This window comes from Poecilia formosa, unplaced genomic scaffold (assembly GCF_000485575.1).
Source record: "Poecilia formosa unplaced genomic scaffold, Poecilia_formosa-5.1.2 Scaffold73, whole genome shotgun sequence".
NCBI lineage: Eukaryota > Metazoa > Chordata > Actinopteri > Cyprinodontiformes > Poeciliidae > Poecilia > Poecilia formosa.
Window position 1 is genome coordinate 358,369 of NW_006800012.1, and position 15,562 is coordinate 373,930.

The 15,562-nt window shown below is 40.7% G+C and overlaps 1 protein-coding gene across 3 annotated transcripts in view; it reads left to right on the plus strand.

Annotated features, from left to right (window-relative positions):
- The window catches only part of kirrel1a (kirre like nephrin family adhesion molecule 1a), a 42,629-nt gene that overhangs the window by 3,374 nt on the left and 23,693 nt on the right, over window positions 1–15,562 (plus strand). The gene's annotated exons all lie outside the window — the stretch shown is intronic.

Below are 15,562 nucleotides of genomic sequence, written 5' to 3' on the forward strand. Positions count from 1 at the left end.
CGGCCAAGTAGCAGGTAACGTATCGCACAACTACCAACACTCACCTGGATTAGCATCACGGTCAGAAAGCTAAACAAATAAACCAAAAAATAATTCAAGTCTTCAAGCTGGCAGTGTAAGATGCTGGTTCTGCTCTCACTCTTGGACCACCGCTATGCGCTACTGGTAGTAATATTTCACAGACGGAGCGCCGCTCCACCAGAGAGTGAACTCTCATACTGAACAGCTGCTAAAAGTTGCAGCATGTAACTTAAATAAAAAGATTTTAAATATATATTAAGATATGTCTATCATATCTAAATTCTGTGATTTTATTGCTAGATAATTTTTCCATTTTGCCAGGTAGCATAGTATCATTTATACCTAAACCAAAAAATTAACAGCCATTCCAGGCAATCGGCAAAGATAGGTGAAAGGGAAAGATTGGCCTCATGGATGATTGGTATCGGAAATGGCGGCAAAAAACCTGATCATTGCATCCCTAGTTATCAGCCATAACAGCAAAATATTGAATATTGACTATTGGCCCTTTCACATGGGTCCCTCTCTCATGACTTCATTATATATTTCTGATTCTGATTAGACATTGTTTTCACAAATTGCCTTGAAATGGTATTTGTCGCAAATATATGTAAAGAAACAGAGTTGAACTGAAAACTCTAAGTCTTACATTACTGACAGACACAAGTTCTGAATGTTGACAAATAGTTTCTGCAGAGTGAAATATTTGTGGGTTTCTACTTTGGAGGATTTGGTGAATGTTTTCTTAAGACGAAACTTGATTCTTCAAAAAGGAAGACGTTGAAAGCAACAGAAAAGTCATGGAAACAAACAGTCTGACCTCCAGAAAGTCAAACTTGTCTTGATTCTCCAAGTGGATCACCAGTTCCAGAACTATGTCTAGCTTTATAAGAGCTCGATGCTACGCTCTTTGAGGCTAACAAACACCTCATGTCGTCATGGCAAACCCACTCACCAGATCTGACTCTAAGATGCCTGAACACAGATATTTGGTCTTTGTTTCCAAACCCAGCCAGAGGAATCCCTGCAAGTTAATCAGCGAGTTTGGGAAGCTTTGTTGTTGCTGATGCGTTTGCTTCAAAGCGATGCTTCGGCGTCCCATAATGCTTCTGGGAAAGTGTTGCTAAGGAGAGGGAAAGGCACAGAGGCAGATGTTTCATTATCTGACTGGTGCTTGCAGATAAATTCAATCAGAAGTGTGCATCCTCAGCTGTTAAGTGAATGTTTCACCAGGTTTTAAAAGCCTCCTGTAATGTGATTGTGTTTGATGGCCTGGGGGTTGTGAGGGGGGCAGCGATTTAAGTTATAAAAAGAAAGGGGAATAAAAAAAAAAGCCTGCCCCGAGGTAGAAAGGAAGGCTTTATCTCAAACAACTGGATGTCTGGGTCGTGTTCTGCAGCCAGGAGCCATTTCAGTTGGGCTTTTTTACTGGGGGGGGGCAAAAAGAGGCCATCATGTTGGGCAGGTGGGTGCAGCCCGATCGAGAGTGATTAGACTTTATTCTGTTTGTTTTAGAGATTGCAGTGCTGAGGGGGGCAGAGGAGAGGGGAGTGTAGGTTGTGGTGGATGAAAAGACAGGCAACCCAGGGGAGAGAGAAGGACTGGACGGAGAAAGGGTCCATTACTCAGGCCTGACTGCCCCCTCGGCGGGGACAGAATGTGGTCGGGGGGGGGGACACTCAGGCCGGGGTTGAACTGTCGTTGGAGGGGCTTGCTGAACTGCTCCCTCCAGCCCCCTTCCTTCGTATCGTCCTTGCTGTGGTTAATCACCTTTAATCGCTCTTAAACTTTCTTCAGCTCTCTCCCAACATGATCCTTTTTTTTTCTGCTTACCAAAGTGCATTCTTTCTTCCCCCCGTCCCCTCCTGGACTCTTTTTACCCCCCTCCCCTTCCCACCGCCATCAAAACTATTACTGCTTCTCTTTCCATCTCCCCCTTCCTCTCTCTCTCTGACTCTAATAAGTTCCAGATGTGCATTCCTCTGGTCGGCGGAGAGAGAAAGAAGAGGGTGGGTGGGGGGGCGGGGGGGAGTAAGTTGGGGGAGGGGACAGGAGGAGAAGCACATGAATTAAAACTGGGAGCACATGATGAGCAAGAGGAGCCCATGTACTGCCAAACGTACTCTAAATGAAATGTGCTGGCTAACACGGAGCGTGTGTGTTTCTTCGTTTGGGCGGGTGGGTGTTCGCCCCGTAATTTGGAAACTTTCTGAGATGTACTCTTCCTCCTTCCCCTCCTCCTCCGCGCCCCCTCCTTCTCCAGGAATGTTGCCGACGCTGATGTCACTCTCGCAGTTAGTGCTCCTCAGCAGGGACACGGGCCTCTGAGGCAGATCAGACTCGCTCCATCCGTCTTCCCCACCCCTCTTCTTTAACTGTAACAACATCAGGGTCAGCGTCCGACCGGAGCACCGCCGCGCTCGCTGTCTTCCACCTTGTGCCCGCGTGCAGAAAACTCCAGCCAACTAATGGCCGAGCCATCCCGTAGCAGCAAAAAGTCGTCAATGTCTTTGAAGTCCGGTCATTAAAACAATGCGGTGCAGATGCGTGGCCCCGCTCAAGGTTCGCAGCTGTCAACTTAATGCCGTAACCTCGAGGCAGAGCTGACTTCAATGCCGTGTACTCACGGTTGGAGATGCAGATCAGACTTGGTCTAATTTCCATTTTTGCAAGTCATCTCGAGTTGATGGAAAAAGTGCCGCAAGGCCACAAAACATTGGGAATCCAGTCTTATTGAAGACTTCAGAACCTGACTGTGGGCCGACTGCCTCCTATTCAGCAGCAGTAATTGACTCTGCATCGGCCTTTATGGAATTTTCACAGTGAAATAACCAGTAGTAAAAAGACCACAATATCGCAATATTTACACAAATACTCTTAACATGATCAACTACCCTTTATTTTTAACAAAAGCAGCCAAAAAATACCATATTTTTATTATTTCAGTTTGTTATTTATAGAGACAGTCACCAGCCGCCTACAAATATGTTGTTTACATCATTTACAGTAAAATAACTAAAATTTGTGGGAGACCCCATCTAAAAATGCTTATAACTGCCTATTTTAGTAGTTCAAACTAGGAGTGCCCTGATAAATCAACCAGCCAATAAATCAATCCTGATTTCCTTCATTTTGGGAGATCGGTGCAATACTTGCCTGTAAAATTGATCTTAACAAATGTCACCACACTCTTACCAACTTACCAACTTTGCTGCTACGTTTAGCAACTTTCAAAAAAAAAAATCTGAATAAGTAGATCAGGCTTTTTAAAGATCTGTGATCAGCCAGAAAACTACAATTGGTTCACCCTCCAGTTCAAATGCCAACTACCACATAATTACTCTGCGACTTTTCTGGAGGACCCAAATGAAAGAAATATCAAATTCAGTTTCGGTTTTTTCAACCTGTTCATTGGATTTCAAATTACATTAATTTGGAATCAGTTTTTAAAAGCATTTATTCAATTTAATCAATTTCAGATTCAAACTGCAATTGAAGCTTATTCTATTTCACTTTCTGATTGCACAAAGTTCTGCCTATAATTTGCGATCGAACTGATTACCCTGTGGAGCCCAGACAGTTAATAGGCAGGGGTCCACTGTACTTACTGTAACTTTGATTTTCATACATACAAAGATTTACACATTGTCATAGCTTGCCAACTGTATTTTAAAAACAGCATTACCATAATAGAAGGGATGAACGGCTTTAGTTTCCACATCAACACTGTCTGTGTTTTGTGCTACTACTTCTGGTGTACCAATAACTTAATAACTTTCCGTAATTTTGGGATTTGGCTGATCGGCCGATACTTACATGTGAAGCCAATGTTATCCACTGATTTTGTCTACCTTGGTAAAATCAACCACTCTGTTACTCTGCACACCTGCCCTTCAGGTCATTTGCAGTAAACAATAGTCACTCCACTGTGACTATATTTACTATACTATACTCCCTACTATATTTAACAACATTTCAGAGAAAAAAATCAGCATCGGCCAAAATTGGAATTGGCAGGTTAGGATTGTTAAAGATTGGTAATATGGGATCAGCCAGAAAACTGCAATTGGTGTAGCTCTAAGAACTACATGAAAGACTTGACTCAGGCTCTTACACTCCAAAAGACTGTTGGATTAGAAAACAAATGGTTATTTTGCTAACCACTTATTCTGGGTGAAATATGAACTGATCCAGCCCATGTTCAATGGACACAAAAAGATTGGATTATGAGTTTGACCCAGCACCTCAGGTGGGTCAGGTACTTTAAACCCCAGGCTTAAAGTAAATAATTGTAAAATAATGCAACAGCTAACATTGTTCATTTTGAAAACCCCTTTTAATTCTTTGTCTCAGTCTCTTGAACAAATATAACTTAGTACTGTCTGTCGTCATTTTATTTTTAGTTGTCTAAATTTATTTAAGTCTTAATTGACAAAAACATGAAATTATGCAAGAATGTCTATTTAAGCCCTTTGCGGCATAGAAGGGAAATCTCCTTTTTACACTTGCCGATTAACATTAATCATTGTCTCATTTTCATAAAACTTATTGTCCTTTAATTTTTGTTAAGATTTAGTCTAGCATTTGAACATTAAAAGGGGTGCTGTGACAGTTTTATTTGATGAAATTAACTCTTGTAACAGAAAACACAAGTTTTCTGTTACAAGGCATCAGTGGCTAATTTTCAGACCTGTGCTGAAAATATGATCAGTTTCTCATATATCGTTCTTGACGATTTCTCAAAATGAAGGAAATGGGAGCCGATCGGTGCTAGCCTAGGTTTTGCACCATTTTTTTCCTTGGTATTTCTCAACCTGATTTACTAAATCTGACTTTTTTGTAGGGCGGGGTAAAGTGAAGAAGCTTGAAATAAGAAGTATTCTTTCAGACCAGCAGTTTTCAGCAACGGTTGGGAGAGGGGATTTTTTAATCCATGTGGACTAGAAATGCACCACATATTCATTTTTGATTTTATGTTTAGGTCTGGCAGGACAATTCTGGTTTGAGCTTATTCATATTTTTCTTATTTACTCACTCAAATAATTAAAAAGAACAAACTTAGCTCATAAAATAGGAAGATGTTTGGCAAGATTCTTGATAGAGATAGTGTTCACGAATTGAAGAGAGGAGAAAAGAAGTTCATCTGTATTTATCCATCAGAGAATAAGTTCGTAATATCTCTCAGATGTTTTGAAAACTCAGAACAAGGTACACAAAAGCTTTGTTTTTTTTTGCTTGTTTGTTTGTTTTTTTGTTTTCCAAACTGAAAATAGCGTGAGTTTTTATTTTTGAGGTAATGCTGCACATAAACAAGACACCAAATGGATTTTACAGTATTTACCGTACCAGTCACCAGGGGAAAATTGGAACATTTCCATTACTGAACGGCGCATCCCTAATATTGACTTTTTTTTTTTTTGCCTCTGGGGCCTAATCTTGCAACCATACAAAAGCAGGCATTATTTCTGTATTACAACGTGTTGTCTTCAGATGATGTGAAGAAGTATTTGTGTAGTACCATCTTCCAGTGAGTACCGGACTTGGAGGCCACAGAGCTCATCCCAGATTCCTCCAGATGTCTATCATTTTTCAGAACGTACGATCTCGCAACAACCGGAGAGCCGGTGACATTTCCAAGAGGCTTCGCGTGGACGTTCCGCTGCTTCAGGAGGTCAAGGCCCCCAAGCTTTTATGGGATGGGTTTTCTGTGACGGATGACATTGCGAGAAGCTACAGCACATACCAATAAAATTAGATTGCACTGGATTGAATTAAAGCAGACCTCGGACAGAGGTAATTTATGGAGGGGGACACTGCTTGTAAAACAGCCCCGCTTTCGTTCCGTCACTGCTCCGCACCATGGGCCTTGTTGTGGATGGAGGGGGCATGTGAAAGCTGAATCAACTCATGATATGGTCGCTCACGTGCTCTCTGGAGGTGTTGGTGGTGGCGATGGAAAGGGGTGGGGGGCAGGGAGAAGGTTGGACTTTTGGAATGGGGTTGCCTGCCACAACCAATGGGGAGTGGCTACTGGGAATTATAGATTCATTATGATATCGATTGTTCCAGTTGAATTCGGTAGCGACTCGTGTGCTGTGAGCTACATGGTGCCCTGCTGCAGAGAGGCAGCAGGATAGGTATTGTATCCTCTTGTTCAGGCTTATCCAGAGGACAGCTATTGTTAGATGTGGTCACCCTTGGTTACAGGAGCATATTCTTTGTCAATCGCTCAGAGGATTGTAGATTACCGCCGACCGATTGGCGGACTAACTTTCCGCAGATCCAGCATATTAATGCAGCTGTAACATGTCGGATGCCTCGTTTGTGAATTATCATATTACCCACTGCTGATCCCGGGGGTTGCCATAGTCACCGTGTCTATCATTATGTCAGCGGTCCTCACCGGGCTGTAGCCATGGTAACAATGTCTATAACAGAGGTTCCACACAAATAAAGCTCTTCAGACGTGAAATGCTCGCATGAGAGGCGCCCCAGAGAACGGAGGGGCGGCACACTCACGCATTCATAGAAAACTCCACAGCAGCACATGCACTCTGGAGCGCAGGGCACTGAAATGGTCGCAATTATTTCTGTTGTACCCCGTCCTAAATAAGCCCAATACCTCGGAGGTGGGAAAGTAACAAAGGAAGGAGGCAGAGATTGAGGAAGATGGGCAAGAAGGAGTTGGAATGTAGTGTAAAGATGCTAGCCAAGCAAATAGTGGGGAATGGGGAACGAGGGGCCACAAAGGAGAAGAAGAAAGAGAGGTTCCTAACTGCAAGTTAGGGGGAGGGATGTAAGGTAAGATGACAGAGAAAGGGAGTGAGCAGCCAAACAAAGGCAGGAGTCTTTGAGTCTCCTCTTTGCCCCAATGTCACCCCCTGCTTGGCCCCCCAACCTCCGGGAGACACCTTTGTGTTCGGCTGATGCTCAGCGGGTCACCTCCCTTTGCTCACTGCCTGTCCCTATAGTGGCATTACCATGGTGACGGGTTGTTATGACCATCCTCTCAGGCCGCCATGTTGTTGAGGGGAGACAGGCACAGGTGGTAGTTCCCACAGCTGGATAGGAAGATGAGCAGACACTCCCGTTGTGTCTATATCTATATATTTGGGTGGTAAATCAGCTGGTCAGCTGCTGGGACATTAACCGACACTGATGTTGACAGTAAAGTAAATGCTCGGTTTTTATATGATTATAAACCAAAGTTAGCTCTTCCAGAACTCCACAGCACAGCACTGATTGCTATCCAGTTATTAATCGGTTAGTTACAAAAATAGTCAAGAGATCAGGTCTACATGGCTGAGCTTTTCAAGTTGTCATTTTTAGCTAGAGATGCATCCTTTGCTACAAATGATCAGTTTTATTGCATTTTAGGCAATAAAATATTTATTTTCTTACGTGAAAAGGGAATTGAATTATTTGTTTATTTTCACCTTTTTATGTTATTGCTAATATTTTATAACATGGCCTAAGTGGTTAAATGAAAAATATGCAGAAAGAGCCCATTTTTTTATCCAATTAATCATCAAAATATTCAATAGAATAATCAGTTACTAAAATATTCATTACTTGGAGCCCTATTAATATCCAATTTTAATTTCCACCCTTTTGGTAAATATCGGCTGTTGTTACTAAATTTTCTTATCGGCGCATCCCAGCAGTAATGTGACAATGTGAAACAGTGCAGAAAAAAATGGATTCAATTCCTAGACATGGGAGTTCTGCATTAATTCAAAATTCTCAAAAATGGATTTTAAAACACGTTTTTAAATTATACGTCTTTGTCGCTCCAGTTTATTGCTTTTTCACATCACAAGTCCACTTGGCCTCCATATGGATTTTGAATGATACTTTGATTTTTCTTTTTACTTACAAAGGAGCTAGGCAGCTAAGCTAAACTAATGCTGGTAATTTAAGTTACAGAATGTTATGCATTAACCCACTTTTGTTTTAATATAAACTAATGGGTGTTGATACAGTATGAAACCTTATAAAAATATTTTAAAGAAATGTTCTGTTTGTCTTTAAACAATTTAAACAGAACATCTAGACCGTTTGAATAGAAAAATTGTTTTTGAATCGAAAATCGTTTTGGAGTCAAATCGAATCGCTAGGCACTGAGAGATTAGCATCTGTAGATGTGAATGCTTTTGCCAGCACTCTAAATGCTTAAAATTTTTTTTGTTTGTTTTGTTTGTTTTTTTTTCCAAACCCAAACTTTAGAAATCCCCGTCCTCCTCTCCCTAAAGCATTGTCTCTGCGCTCCGGCCGACAGCTGCAGCATCCGCCAAACCTGGGCAGAGGAGAGACAGCGCCACGTGATTCCTGTGGCTGCAACTTTGTCCTGAAACAATGATGTCATCGTCCATTGCACACCTTCCCCGCCTCTTTGTGTCCCCTCATCGCCGCCTCAGCCAGTCTTTCCGCCACGGCCATAGGCTGCGCATTTATTCGAAGCAGATTGAGTATTAGTGTGAAAAAGAGCAGGGAGGGAGGAACTCTGAGACATGAGCGCTGGCTCAGAGTATTAATTGAATAGGTGGAGGGATGATGAGGTCATTGATTTTCTTTCTTTTTTTTTATTTTTTATTTTTTTTTATTTCTGTCCAAAAAAATGGATGTACCAAACACGGGGGAGGGTTTCATCAGACACACAGATGCACGTCGCGGGTGTGCTCACAGACACGCTTGGACAGAAAACTTTTTTTTCTTTTTTTCGGGCAGTTACTTTACACGTCAGCTGTTGCTATGGTGACGTAAGTCGGCGATCCAGCCGGGCCCGGGGATTGGCTGGAGAGGAGCGAGGGGAGGGGAAGGCGGGTACAGGAGGATACGGGGAGAGGGACCAGACACAAAGATAATTAGATGGATGCATAACGAGTCACACAAACAGCATTTTATTATTTAGGACGTGATTCAATGACAGAAAGCTGAAGTGTGAGCTGTGGCATCACATTGTCCCATATTGCAGGATGAGGTGAAAAAGGTGATAATAAGGCAGAGAGAGACGCGTGGCTGAAAATAGCTTCAAACATCTGCACACACACGCACGCACACACTGCAGCCTGGAAAAGTGTTTGACCCCCTGCAGATGTCCTCTGGTTTTGTACAGAAGTAAATACAAAACGCTGACCTTTCCGCATTTAGAAATTGTTTTTAAGATATTGTTTTTGTTTTATTTCAGTAACATTTTTTACCTGGCTTTAATTAAAGGTAAACTGACGGATGGATTACTATTGTCCTTCTGGATTTTCAACTTATTTTGTGATGCATAAAATTAGGGTACACTGATTGTAGTTTTCTGGTCAGTCACTAATCTTTGATAAGCCAATTCCTGTTTTGGTCGATGCCAACTTTTTTTGTCTGAGAAGTTGCAAACAGTGGGGTGATTATTGTTAACGTGCGCATGTGTAGATGTCACTTGCTGGCCGGGTCTGTCAGACAGCCCTCATGGCAGATCAACAGGGCCTTTGTGTAGGTAGATCAGGTCGGTGGATAAAATCGATTTCACACATATCAGCCGATACACAATCTGCCAATACTAAGGAAATTGGAGCTGATTTACCATGTGAAATGGGTTCTTGTGTTTTTTAAAGAGACAGTATTGTGTGTTTTCCAGGGAGATAGTGCAATGTTATAGCATAATCAAGTAACTTGTTACCTTCAGTTGATATAAAAATGCTACTCCTAGGCCTGTCGCGATAAACGATAAATCAATTAATCGATAAATTAAACCTATGGACCTCATTTTAATTATCGGCTTTATCGTCTCTTCTTGCCTTTTTTTCTTTCTGTTGATGACACTGAATAAAAAAAGGCTCAACTCCGGTGCTCTCCAGTAACCCCTCCCTTCCTCATTTCCTTAGTGTAATGTCCAGCGCACACTACACTAGTTGTCGTCCAATTGTCGGCCCATTTTCAAAACCTGAGAGACACATTAGCCGACAGAAATCCTAGGTACAACGGTTCGATCGGGTTCAGCCGTGTGGTGTCCAACCACATGGGCACAAAATAATGGCTACAAGTCCAGTTAACTAATTTTAAAATCAGGCATTAATCGATGTTTTACTGCAATCTACCTGCAATGCATGTAGCTAGAGTCAGCGTAAAGTCCTGACCGAATGAAAATCATTAGAACCTATTTATGTCGAAGAACAGCTGAAAAGTTACCGGGTTTATGAACTGCGGTAGCAATTTGGCTCCAACTCCTTCCCTTGTCATTTCTGTATTATTTGCACGAAATGTTGACTAAACATTATTGTTGTTTCCACATGTCATCTCCAATGTCAGCTGTTTGGGATTCCCCTCCGTAATTTCCCCTCAGAAAGCACAGAGGAGAATCCGCCGCTCTCTGATTGGCTACTTGTCACATTCAGCGTTAGGCTCCCAGTCGGAGTTTAGATCGGAGCAGACATGACGATCTAAATCACACTACAGGATGATTGGTTACGAAATCACCAACGACAGTCTTAGAATGGCCAACGATCTTAGATTGTCATAAGGGGAAAATAGGGGCAAAAAATTGTGTAGTGTGAACTATTGTATTAGGTAGTCGGATGTGTTCATCTTCTCTATTTAAATCTAGTGATTACTGAAGGGCAATATAGTATACAGACTTTATAATCTGTACTCTTTTGGTTGAATGCAGTATTTATTTCCACTTTGGCTTTATGTTTAGTTTTTATTCAAGTACGTTTTTTGTTCATGGATACTGAGAATCCATTTTATTTTTGTTTTTGGTTGTTTTGTTTATTTAGTTTATTAGTTCCAGTGTTACGTGTTCTTTTGAAAATAAAGTGTATCTATCTATGGCAGGAAATTGCATGCATTATTAGTCATTTCCATTAAATCAGTGACAAAGTCTTGAAACAATATTATTGTTTATCGCAATAATTTTTTTAGACAATTAATCGCTCACCAAAATTTGTTATCGTGACAGGCCTAGCTACTCCATATATATCAAAGGTGACTTAGAAAAAATTTGACTTCCTAATTTAATGGCTTGATATTGGGTCTCTGCTCTGTCTTAAACTCTGCCTTCAGGAAGTCATCACAACATAGCTCCTCTATTAACCCTCTAACAATGTTTTTATCAGTGTTGGACTAAGAAGTAGGTCTTATAATTAGCTCAGCAGACGTACAGGTGTTTGCTAATTGCTTCTAGCTAGTCTGAAGGAGCAAAGTGGGGAATCGTGGGGGAAGGCTGCACTGAGAGGCGGAAGCTTGGAAATTGCAGTTTAGAGGAGACCTGCGCCTTGAAGGCGGCGCTAGGCCCACCCAGATGCTTTGAACAGCTGAATGGTTGCCATGGAGATTAACGGATTTCTAAAACATGCGTGAAAGTGTCATGCCGACACTCCAGGTCTGTTTTCGATGAGGGAATAACATTATAACATGATATAAAGATCAAAAAGTAAATTTTACATAATACTGCTCCTTTAATTGGTTGCGGCCGTTGAACTCTCCAGGCCATTGTTGCCTGTCTCTATCTTAGTATTGAGTCATGAACACTAACCTAATGATGCAAGTGAGCCCTGCAGTGGTTTAGATATTACTCTGAGTACGTCTGTGAATCTACAAGATGAAGACTAGTCCATGTTTTCTCCCTTTGTGGATGACGGCTCTCATTGAGGTTTGCTGGACGCCCCAAACCTTTCTTTGTAACTGTTTCCATGCTGGTAGACGTCGGTGACTTAGTTAGATTTGTTTAGATCGGGGCAGGATGTGTGGATGTCTTTAAGAGTACTTCATGATTTAAACGAGTTCCTGAGTTATAAAAGAAGTAGTCATTAGAAAACCACATTTCGCATTTACCCGCAATATATCTAAACAAATTAAAGCTTCATTACTTTGCCATTAACACATCATCACACAGTGTGCGAGTTGCTGGAGGCCCTTTACTGCTGTGTCTGTTCACATTGTGGCAGCAGAGCTTTTAGTGAGTCACTCGCCTTTGGCATTTGCGTCCGCTTCCACAATCAGAGGTTTGTCTCTCAGGGTCCTCACTCCCAGATTAATCTTAATCCCTTTCAAAACTTTTGACTCGGGTTGTACTTAATCCTCGACGAAACTGAGACGCGTTCCCTGCAGAGCCGGGCGTGCTCTCCGCTGTCTTGGTGTTTCACTCAGGAAACCGCCTGCGCGTGTTGATTGCATGCTTCGGGATCGGCGCGGTCGTGTTTGTGTGTGTGTTGACAGGAAATGGTTAGCCGGCGTGGTGAACGTTAAGCCGTCCCTACTGCCGGTTTGGTGTTTGTACGTGTGTGTGCATGTGGTTGTAGTCTCGGCCCTTTGTGGCCATCTTTGTGTGGACAGGGTGATCAGAGTCCCCCAGTGGCATCACGGGGACGAGCGACTCAAGGAAATCAGGGCACTCTAAATTTGTCGCTGCAGCATAACCCACTTAATGAAAGAATACAAGCTCCCTTGCATGTACTCTCCATCCGACTGCTCACACTGACTGTGTGCGTATTTTTCCTTTCTTAAACACACAGGCACATGCACCCATGTTGACAAGTGTTAACTGGGTAATATGGAAATCAGAAGGCGAAGAGCAGATGTTCAAATGAGTCAATGTTTTCAGTCGTCAAGCCTTTGCATGGGTGTTTTCCTTTGCAGATTGTGTAGCCTCTGCTCAAAAGCGCTCGGTCTGGATTATGCTGTTACGGTTTATGGAGGCAGTTGAGGGAATACCTCCAGCTCCGAGACAGTGGAGGAAAGGATTTGCTTGCCCTTAGGCTGCTGTAGAGGTTGCAAGGTAGTTTAAACCCAGATAAAGCCCCTGTACACTAGACATCTGAGAAAAGACTTTTTAAGCTTTTTATGTAGGTAAATAGCTACTCTAGGCAGATTTATCATGAAATAAAGGGCCAGTCCAAAGAGAATGCATAAAAAATATGTAAGCATTAAAATAAGGGACATTCTATGCTTCTAAAATGTATAAGAAAATGTAATTAATTTGTGGTGGGACAATTAACCTATTATTTGTAGTCAAAAACATGAGGACACTGTCATTCATGGAAGTTTTTTAAAAGGATATTATGGCTTAGTGATACAGTCTGCAAGAAAGGTACACAAAGTTAACATATTGGTAGTAAGGCTTAAATGTATGCCTCACTTGCCAGAACATTGTGGTAATATTAGATAAACATTGCAGTTATAAACAGCAGTCTGCTATAGGCAATATCTTTTATGTCCTTGGAGGCAACTATTACTTATAACATAAAAACTCTCTATGACTGGTGTACAACAACAGAGTAAGGCAAGTTTACTGGGACCAAAACTGTATATCTAAAATGATCAAAACCCCACAAAAAGCAGAAGTTGAGGTTCACAATTACATTCTCAGTTCATATCAATGTCAAACGAAACAAATATCTCACCTGAGCAGACATGGTTTTGAGATTAATCCTACGACAAAATATTTTAGTACTTAAATGTTGACTAACCGATGCAGAAGGCAATTGTTTTGCCTTTTTTTTTTAGAACTGTTCATAAGAACTGAGAAGCTGGCAGTCGGCAGTCCCGTCTCTCTGCATCTTCTCTGTGAGTTATTGTTAGCTTTAGCATGTCCAAATATCTGAAATTTATTCATTTTGTCATTTAGGAATGTTTAATTACTTTAATTTCTACTCAACTAAGCCTTTTTATAGCTACTACAGTTTGTATCAGTTACTTATTTGACATTAAGGCCAATCTCTGTTTTCACAGTGTAATGAAGCAGGTAGCGTAGTTAGCAGCTAACGTTTAAGGCTACCACTTAGTCAAGCGTATTGTGTGTATTCTATGAACCATGTGAACTTCTTGAACACATAGTCGAATGTAGCAATTGCATACATTAATCATGATGAATTCCTTCATTTGCTACAAACTGAATGGGTGCCATCACGTTTGATGAGCCAATTGGTCGCCTCGCCCTGTTTCTTATGAACCAGCTAGCTCTGTGCACCCTTGCGACTGTTTCCGCCATCTCTCAACTTTATCATTTTTTGCAGTCTGATATTAATTGAAATTAGACTGCTCGATTTTTTTTTTAACTCATTTATGATTTCATAAATTATTTCTAACTCTAGTTCTGATTAATGACTGAGACGTTTGTATTACTTTCTTCACATCCAGAGATGCACATACAGTGCATGTTCTTAGTATTCTATAGTTTTAGTATGTATAATTGTCTGACTCTGAATAAAGTAACAAAAGTTCTCTAAATTATGCAACACTTTTAATTAACTGTGTTTTTTATTGTTTTGCTTTGGAACAAATACTGGTATAATCACTGTGCAGAGTAGGTGTTAACCAGGATCTTTTGTAAAACCATGAATCTGTGCCTAAAGGCAAAAACTAAGGTTTCTAAGTTTCTCCAAAACATGCTGTAAAATCTTGTGAACTCGTTATTGTGTATCATGTCATTGTGTGAGCTGGATAGTCAGTACACTTCTGCTGGAAAATGGTTTTATAAAGAAATCTGTTTTTCTGAATCTTGCTAATTATTTTTCTCAAAATAAACTTTTCCTAAAGATCCCTTGGAAAGGGAAAAGTTCTACTAGCAGGAAATGTACAGATTGTTTTGTACTTTTGAAACCAATGGTTCTGCAATTGCCTTTCATGCGTGACTTAAAGTCCCTGCATAATGACTAGCACTGTGCCTTGTCAGCATATTTAAATATTTCTTGGAAAGACTTTTCCCCTTGGGGGGCCTAGTCTGTATTTTGGAGTCTAAGTAGACACTGCCCACCTTTATGTTGAAATTTTGAAGAAAAAACTTCCAAAAATGTTTTGTCTCATCTTAAACCAGCAGCATTCAAGCATGTAGGTTCACCCTAAGATAAAAATAATTATTAAAAATGTATAAATACAAAATTAAGAATAATGTTCTGTACAACAAATACAAGATTACCTCATGTACTCTATTTTTAACCCCTAATGCTGCAATAGTACATCCAGCAGTTGCTTAATAAAGCTTGATAAACAATCCAGAGTAACTTTGTGCTAGAAGCTAGCAAGACCAATGTAACCAAAGGGGTTAGTAACTTGTAATATCACTTGTGTTCAGTTATATAGAATGGTCTTGTGTAATTTAGTTATAGCAAACATCTGATAGTTTGAATATTGTACAAAAATTATTTCCTACTCCTAATTATCTTTAGTCATAGCTTTTTCCAGTGATGCCATTAAAACCTTTGCAAAATTAAGTAAGTTTTTTTTAAATCTTCATTTTCATCAACCTTTACTAATGTGAAACATCAAAATAAGTTTTAAAAATGCTGATGAAAACAGTTAATTTAAACTAATTATTTGTACAAAGTATACTACCCCTTATGGCTAAATATAAAGTTTTGCTACTTACATGTTACGCTGGAGAAAGTGTTTTACAATTCCTCACCTCTGGTTTGCTACACAACTATCATTCCATACAGTCAAACAAAAACTACGCTAAAAATAAAACCAACCCAGAGGCAAGATGGGAAAAGTAGTTTGAACGGCAAAAGTAGGAATCTCAACAATGACATTTTTAAGCATCATCATAAAAATATATATA